Source organism: Spinacia oleracea, chromosome 4 (genome assembly GCF_020520425.1).
Source record: "Spinacia oleracea cultivar Varoflay chromosome 4, BTI_SOV_V1, whole genome shotgun sequence".
Taxonomy (NCBI): Eukaryota; Viridiplantae; Streptophyta; class Magnoliopsida; order Caryophyllales; family Amaranthaceae; genus Spinacia; species Spinacia oleracea.
The window spans coordinates 15,404,794-15,413,395 of record NC_079490.1 but is presented as its reverse complement, the minus strand read 5'-3'; positions in this window follow the sequence as shown (position 1 = coordinate 15,413,395).

The following is an 8,602-nucleotide window of genomic DNA, read 5'->3' as shown; positions in this document are numbered from 1 at the left end:
TCTTTTAAGAAAGCATTACCTCGGAACCCACTTGTAACTGTGCAGCAAGCTCAGCCACGGCAATCTGACTGCATTCATGAAGTCTTTCATTGATTTCTTCAGCCATAGCATCCCAATAAGAATTTGATATAATTTCCCCTTGAATTAACATAAGGGCGGGATCATCGGAAACTCAAACTTGTGTTTGTCTCTCTACATACCCATAGTTGATTATAGCCTGATGAATTTATAAGAGAATTAGATACGTTTAATCACAATCCTTAACTTATCCGAGCATCGTTTGATAACATTTGAAATTCTATCTTATTTTTAAAACCGGATAATTAAATCTTTTTTCTCTTATTATCTTTTACTTAACACTAATTTATCTTTTTAATTACTTCTAACAAAATTTATGTAATACCCCGAATTTTTAAAACTCGATTAATTATGCTTAATTATTTTTATTTAGCTTAAAATCGTTTTAAATCCTAAATTGAACTTTGTTTTAATTAACGAAGCTTTATTTCGCTTGAATTTTTAATAATTGCTAAACGATTTATTTATTATTTTCAGATTATATAATTTAATTTTTATCTTTACGTGCTTAAACGATCTTTTTAAATCTTAATTATTTTCGGATTTTTCATAATTTAATAACGTTCTTATTTTATTCGAAAACGAAATTTATTTTTCGTTAACGACACTTTTATAAAAGATTATTTTGAGACTTAGTTTTAATTAAACATTTCCATTCTAATTAATTTTCTAAAAACAGAAATTGATTTTCTGAATTTTTGCCTAACTTTGGGAAATGACTAAAATGCCCTTAGAAGAGCCAAAATCTCATTTCACCTCTTCTCTTTGCTCTCCACGTACCAGCAAGAAGGAAACCAATCCTTCCTTCTCCCTTTTCCCTCATTTCGGTCCCAATTCATAGCAAAGACAAATTTTGCTTCCTTCTTTTCTTCAGTTACAAATTCTAACATTCCAGATTTTTAATTTTAAACATCAAAACCAAAAATAAGTGAGCAAAAGAAATTGAGAACCACCCCCCCCCTTGTTCTCTTCTCTGTCGAACCACCACCACCTATTGCCACCATCATTCTCAGCCACCCGCACCCGAACCAAACCTGTCACCGTCTCCGTCTCCACCCTGACCGCCGTTGCCCCCTAGCACCACCGTACCCCACCGTACTCCCTCTCCTTTCCTACGCAACTCCCCTGCCCTCTCCCTCTTTTCTCTTCGCAGCACCACCCCCGACAACCACCACCACCTCCAGCCACCTTCATCACCTTGCCAATCAACCACCGCCACCAAACAACCCAGCGAGCCTCGCTATCGCCGCCCAGAATCGCCCAAATCACCACCCCTCCCCTGCTTTCCCCTGTTCGCGCGACACGCCCTCCCCTTCCTTGTTGTTTCGCCGCCGCGAACACACCACCACCATCGCCTAACCGGCGCGATTCCGCGCCTTTGCGCCGTCCAGAACCCGAGCGCAGCCCCAACCCCCTCTCCTCTCCTCTCCTCTCCTCTCCTCTCCCTCCCCTGTTTCCTTCGTGCCCCCTTCCCCTGTTTTTCGTGCTTCCCTTTCGAATGAAACAGGTTCCAAATTGGAACCTTGTTTCCTTTATTTCCCACGCCCAAGCCCAAAACAAATTGGCCCAAATTCTTTTCAAAGTAAATTTTACTATTTATTTAAGCTCTAATTAATTGTTGCTATTTTCTCGTATCTTAATTATAAGGATTTTAAATGATAATTAGAATGTTTATATTTTGGGCTGAAAAGTTGGATTTAATAAATATTTTCGTTGATTCATGAAATTAAATAACATTTTTGTAAATCGATTTAAGAAATGTATATATATGTTTTGATTGAAATTTCGTTTAATAAATATTTTCAAGAAATTATAAACATTCATATTTTTATTAAATTCATCATTTCAAAATTCACTATTTATAAAATTATTAATTATAAAGTTGTCAATCTAAATGTTTTATGAAAATAAATAGTTTCTTAAACATTTCAATAAAATAAATTATTAATAATGATTTAAAAATATAATATGACAGATTTTTGGAAATAAATAATATTTCATTAATTCCGAAATTATAAGATACATATTCATTATTTTAAAATCGTATCAGTTTTAAAGAAATTTATCGTTTTAGTAATTAATTCAATAATTTGATACTTTGAAAGAAATCGGACTCGGAGCTCAGGACGAACGAACTAAGGAAAAAGGCCTAGCAATCATGGAATTGAGGTAACGGCTATTGCTAGTACCCGCAATCCCCTTATAAATATGATTTATGAAATTATGACGTTATGATTGAATTTATGAATTAAATGTTTTGATGTGTTTTATGGATTGTGGGATGAAATATGATTTGTTTGAATTGTCTATTATAATATGATTTGATTGAGTTTTCTCATAAAATTATGTTTATGCAATGCTTTGAAAGAAATAATATGTTTATTGATCCCAGGATCAAAATGATGTTTTATGAGCTAAATGAGTTATGTTATTTCGAACTGAGATACAAGCCAAGGCTTGGTAAAATTATACAAAACATGATAAATGAAAGTGAAAGACCTGGTTTGTCTGGCGGTATATAAACTACCATCTTCCTATCTACCGGTCATGCATGCACCACGGACACCTGTCCACCCATGGATTACGAGCCCAGGCTCCCATGGTTTATGAGCCCAGGCTCAGGGCCCAGGCCCATGTTACGATGATGAGCCCAGGCTCAGGGCCCAGGCCCAGTGGAGAAATCCTTCACGGTTCGTACTTGCCGACAACTAGCATGTTAAATTGCAAAGTTTATGAATGAATTAAATATGATGTTTTATTAAATGTTTTACCCATTCTATTCCCCCTGTGTTATTAAATAAAATGAGTTGAAATGAATTTACGTTGCTAGGGTAGTCGTTACTGAGTCTTCGGCTCACCGTTTTGTTTTCCGTTTTAGGTACTGCGGGGAACGATGGACACGAGTAGTGGCGAGGAACTTCACTATTACATTATTCACCTAGTTTATGCTTAATGTTTTAATAGTTTAATTAAAGACTTTTAGTAATTTATGTACTTATATTTTGGGAATATAAAGGATTATTATATTAGACTTGAGGTTTTTATGGCTTATGTATGATGTTGCCTTGTAACTTCCAAAAGAGAATTACGGCAGGTAATGTCCCGACCAAATTAGGTTAATTCCGCTGCTAATTATGCCTTAATAAGTGATTTAGAGGTCGGGGCGTTACAGTTTGGTATTCAGAGCAAAGGTTCTGGACCATAAGTGCTAAACCTTACGGGTTTTGCGCATAGTAGAATTCAATAGGCTTGAAGCAAAGAGTTTAGTTAAAAAGAATATGTTCAAATCATGTTAAGTTAAAATGAAATGAGTGTGAGCGTAGGAACGCACGGGATAAAAGGGATCCATTTCTTATGATTTTGATGTTTTCTTGATTGAATATGTTATGCGAAATATCGATTATCGAACTTACCAACGATGCCACGAACGAAGCTCACAACAAAGCGCAACATTCACGATAACGTCGCCCACAATGATGTCCCCTATGATGATTTCTATGACGAGCAATCTATAATAGACTCCAAGGAGATGATGGAACGATTAAGAACTGCAAGTACGTTGTCAACTGAAGTGGTCAAAGATTCTCGAAAAAGAAAGTCACTAATGCGAACGAAAATGCGTCACTATTTAAAGTTTTCACCCTCGAATCCACCAATCTTTGATCGCAAGCCAATTCAATGGAATTTAAAAGACTAGATCAATCATACGGATCAACTACTCGAAACTTTCGACATGCTCTAACGAATGGAAGCGAATATCGTGCGAAAAACGAATACTTGTTATTTATGTCAAGGAAAAGATTATTTCGTTAAAGATTGTCCTAAACCACCTCCAACGAATACCGGAACATTAACCTCGACCAATCAGGAACGAAGCAACAACAATGCTAAATCCATCACGCCCGTCAACATATGTAAGAGCTTACATGATGAAAGACAAAGATGACGCCAACGTTGATATTATTTTAATTTAGTTTTCTCTCGCTTTGAAGTTGATTTCACTTTTATTGTTATATGTCATATTATGAGTTTCCTACCCTATACAGTCTAGGAAAAGTTGAAGTATTACTATTTTCTTAGAAGGAGTTAAGTTAAGCATGGTTCGAACTCAAAGATTCTGTGGATATGGATTGTTTTAAGGAACTTTTATGAAAGATTTAAGGATGGTATAAATGTTAGAGTGCCAAACAAGCATAAGGTTGTATTTCATGAGTGGTTGATCCCCAGTTCAGATGAGGTTATTCGAAGTTTAACATGTTAACGTTATGAATAAAAGTGATCCTTGGTCTACCTTTCCGATGCATATTTTGGTGTTTATAAGTACAAAGGCCTATTATCTAAAAGCTGATTGATATGCCCCTATTAATGAAGCTAAGAAGTTATACATAAGTGTTATGAACCCAACATGAGTTATGATAAAAGACCTATCTGAGTTGACACATGAATAAGATCTTGAGGATTTTTCCAAAAGAAGTTACCAAGAATTAGCTTGTCAATAAAGGTTGAATGATAGAGTACCGAAAGAGCATGAGTTGTAATTTTGTAAGTGGTGAACCATCGATTAAATCAAGGTTATTCAAGGTTTAAAGCGTTCAAGTATGATTGATTCTTGAGTTACTATTCCGCGCCCTTTATAATGATTGTTTTTGCGATTGCAAGTACCTAAGTGTATTTTCAGATATGTTAAGGAAGCTAAGCTAGAATTTTAAAAGTTGTGCAAGAATATTATGCGCAACCAAACATGATTTATGGTGAAAGGATGAAATTAAGGTTACACATGAAGTTCTGAGAATTTTAAAAAGAAGTTATCAAGAATTGGTCTTTCAATAAGGTTGACCTTCTGCATCATTTATAAGGAATGTTTTTGTGTAATTATCTGAAAGGATGCTTGATTATCTCCATAAAAGAAAAGTTGAACCAGAGAATGTAAGTTTTGCAAAAATGTTGTGAGGAAAAGTATGATTTATGGTGAGGAAATGAAATTGAGTTTGCATATAAAGCAAGTTATCGAGAATTAGTCCTTCTATTAGGTTGATGATATCAATGGATGTTATCGAAAAGAATTATGAATGAGTGAGGGATGCAATGGAATTTAGAATAGAAAATCGACAAAATGACATGTCAATAGAACCGAGTAGTCTGAACTGAGTTTTCTAGGAGCTAGATTGTTTCTGTTAAAAGCACACTTGATGGCTTAGCGTTATCCGCAAAATACGAGATTTACCGACTTAAAATATTAAGGATAAATAACGAAGTCGCATGTCTAGCAATGTAATTCCTGTAACATGATTGGACTCGAACCCCTGCAACGAACGTAGTCAACGAAGTTGTTCAACGTAGAAGAAAAGAGCGGATATCAAAATCAAAACAAATCGAATAAAGAAAGACAACGACAAGATTCCTGCAGCAAAGAGGCTCAAGAGCAAAACGAAAACGCAATATGTCCAAATAATCGCCTAAGAATGATATAATAAACGAACCACGATATTTTATGTAAACATGTTATGAATCAACCATACCCGTGTGTTAGATCAAATGATTATGATATGAATGTTATGTTTATGTTGAATGTGAGATTTTCAATTAAAGAATTATGTCTCTATGATATGCTTTATGAATTATGTGTATGCTGACATGATTGTATTGGTAATACCTAATCATTATACATGGAAGCCGTCTCCAATGGAAGTTCTCCTGAGCTCAGAGTACGAGATTGTGATAATAAATAACTTTTACAATTATTTGAGTATTGCAATTGATAGATAAGTATTTATTTCATTATATATATACATATATTTTCAGAATTATAATTTTGCAATAAAAACTACTATTTTTGGTGGAAAATATTTTCAAACAGGATCTCGCAAAGTAAAATAGGAGCCTAGTCTATGCTAACAAGTTTGCCCCTTTTATGTTCTTTGCTCCTCGATCCTATTATATGAAATCAAGTGGAGATACGAAAGACGATGGCGAGATGTAATTGACCTTAATGACGATTAAGGATCAATATATGTAACGCCCCGACTTTTCGGCTCCTTAATTATCGGTAATAAACCGTGCTTAACTGATCATTGCCAGCGCAATTAGGCTTAATTAACCCTGGGACCTGTGGGTATGGGCCCACAAATAAAATAATCCTCAAATAACATTTCTTAAATAATACAAATTTTCCCAAAAATTAATATAAATCATTATTCTTATAACAACCTCAGTAACATGATTTCCATAATAAATAAATTCTCGTCTCGATGTCTCCATAATAAATAACCAACTCCAGTAATAACTCTCATTTGAGCAACTTGAGTTCCTTAATCGAACCTGTACATCATCGTAAAAATAGAAAACAGGAAAAACACAGAAAATACAAAAATGAGTGGAAAACTCAGTAATATTACTCCAGCCCGTCAAAACGGTTTTATTTTGAAAATCATTTGGCACATATCAATCATTAACATTTATTGTTCGGAAATAACTAACTCAATCTCGTTATCTTGAAAACTGTGTCGGCAAGGAATCATTTCCTTTACAGCTCATTGGCAAGTACAGGCTTTGGCGGGACTTTTCTTACATCTTTTCAGGGGGGAACTGTTTCCCTTTAACTTTAACTTTGACTTTAACTTACCTCCACCTGTAACTTGCCCATTTACTAGTTCAGTTCACTTTTCCAGGCCGACAAAAGCAACATCGTCTTTAAATATCATAATTATTTCCGAACAACGTCTTTAACATCATAAAATAATAAAATACTTTAACATATCATCATGATCATAATCATAAATATAAACATATATCATATCATTTAGCACATAAATCACATAAAAATCATGTAATCTCACATAGTACACATAAGGACATAAACATAATTGCTGGACATAAGTATTACATAACGTATACGGACATGTAGAATAAAATGCTAGACATAATAATTACAGTAACATAATATAATACTTTTATATACGGACATATAAACATAATTGCTAGACATAATAGTTACCTCGGTCGTAAAAATCCGAATGCTTAACTTAATGTCGAATTCTTGCTTTCAAACCCATAATCCCGAATCATCGTAGTTGAACTCCAACAACTGGAAAATCTCAAAACCATGCTGCATTTTTCCTTGAAGCTTGCGGCCCACTCACCAAAACCCATAATAATTGCTCCATTATTACCCAATCATAACCCACTAAATAACAATCCCCTTTAATCTTTTTGGGCTTTGGACAAAAAAAAGAAACATAAGCAGTAGAAAGGAAATAACGAAGCAACAACAACAAAGAACAGGGGGAGCAAGCACGGTGCAGCAGGGTTGCGGTGGACGCCGACGACGGGCAGTGACGCCGGGTCTTGGTTCTGGGCAACGAAGGAAGGAGTTGCTGGAATATGGTGGTGGCAGCGGCGGCGGTCAAGGGGTGGTGCCGCGGTGGTCAACGGAGGAGAGAGAAAAATGGTGGTCAAAATTAATGGGGTAAAAAGTTCCAACCTTTAACAATGGTGTTTTTAATTTGATTACTCAAATTTGAGTTGGATTTGTAAGCTTGAAGATGACAGAAACTTTAATGGCTATTTATAAGCTTTCTTGACATGGTGAGTCATGAAATTGATAAATAAATTGGACATTTGGCATTTCAAATTAACAAGGTTTTGCCACGCATAAAGGAGAAAGAATGAGAAATGAGTTTTGCTTTGTTCTTGGACTGAAGAATGAAAAGTCAAGAAGCTTGATGAGAAAGTTCTCATACGTGTAAAGGAGGAAGAAGAAGGCAGACAAAGAAAAAGATGGTGTTTGGTCTTTAATTGACTTAAAGTCAAAATGAAATTTCCAAACCCCATAATAAAAATCAGATTTTTGGGAATAGATGGGCTTGAAAGATAACTCACACATGAAAAAGAGATTGGGCTTCTATTATTATGTCACAAAAAAAAGTAGACATAATAAGATAATTAAAATAGATCGGAAAAAAAAATTTGGGACGTAATTACGTTACAATCGTAATTACAGAATAATAAAAGAGGCTTAAAAATACGGGGTGTTACAATATATATATAATTTTGCCCCTTTTGCATTCTTTACTCTTCGATTCTAGATCTCGAGTTGAAGCGGAGTCCTAAAAGATGATGGCGGAATGAAGGCTAGACATTGTCAAGAATGAAATAAAATTTTTGAGATCTGGGTTTTAAAATAAAACATCATACTTTTATTCGAGCGTGTTCAATTTTCAACAAACATTTAATAAATCTAATTTTCAAGTTTCGAGGACGAAACTTTTTCTAAGGGGGTAAGAATGTAATACTCCGAATTTTTAAAACTCGATTAATTATGCTTAATTATTTTTATTTAGCTTAAAATCGTTTTAAATCCTAAATTGAACTTTGTTTTAATTAACGAAGCTTTATTTCGCTTGAATTTTTAATAATTGCTACACGATTTATTTATTATTTTCAGATTATATAATTTAATTTTTATCTTTACGTGCTTAAACGATCTTTTTAAATCTTAATTATTTTCGGATTTTTCATAATTTAA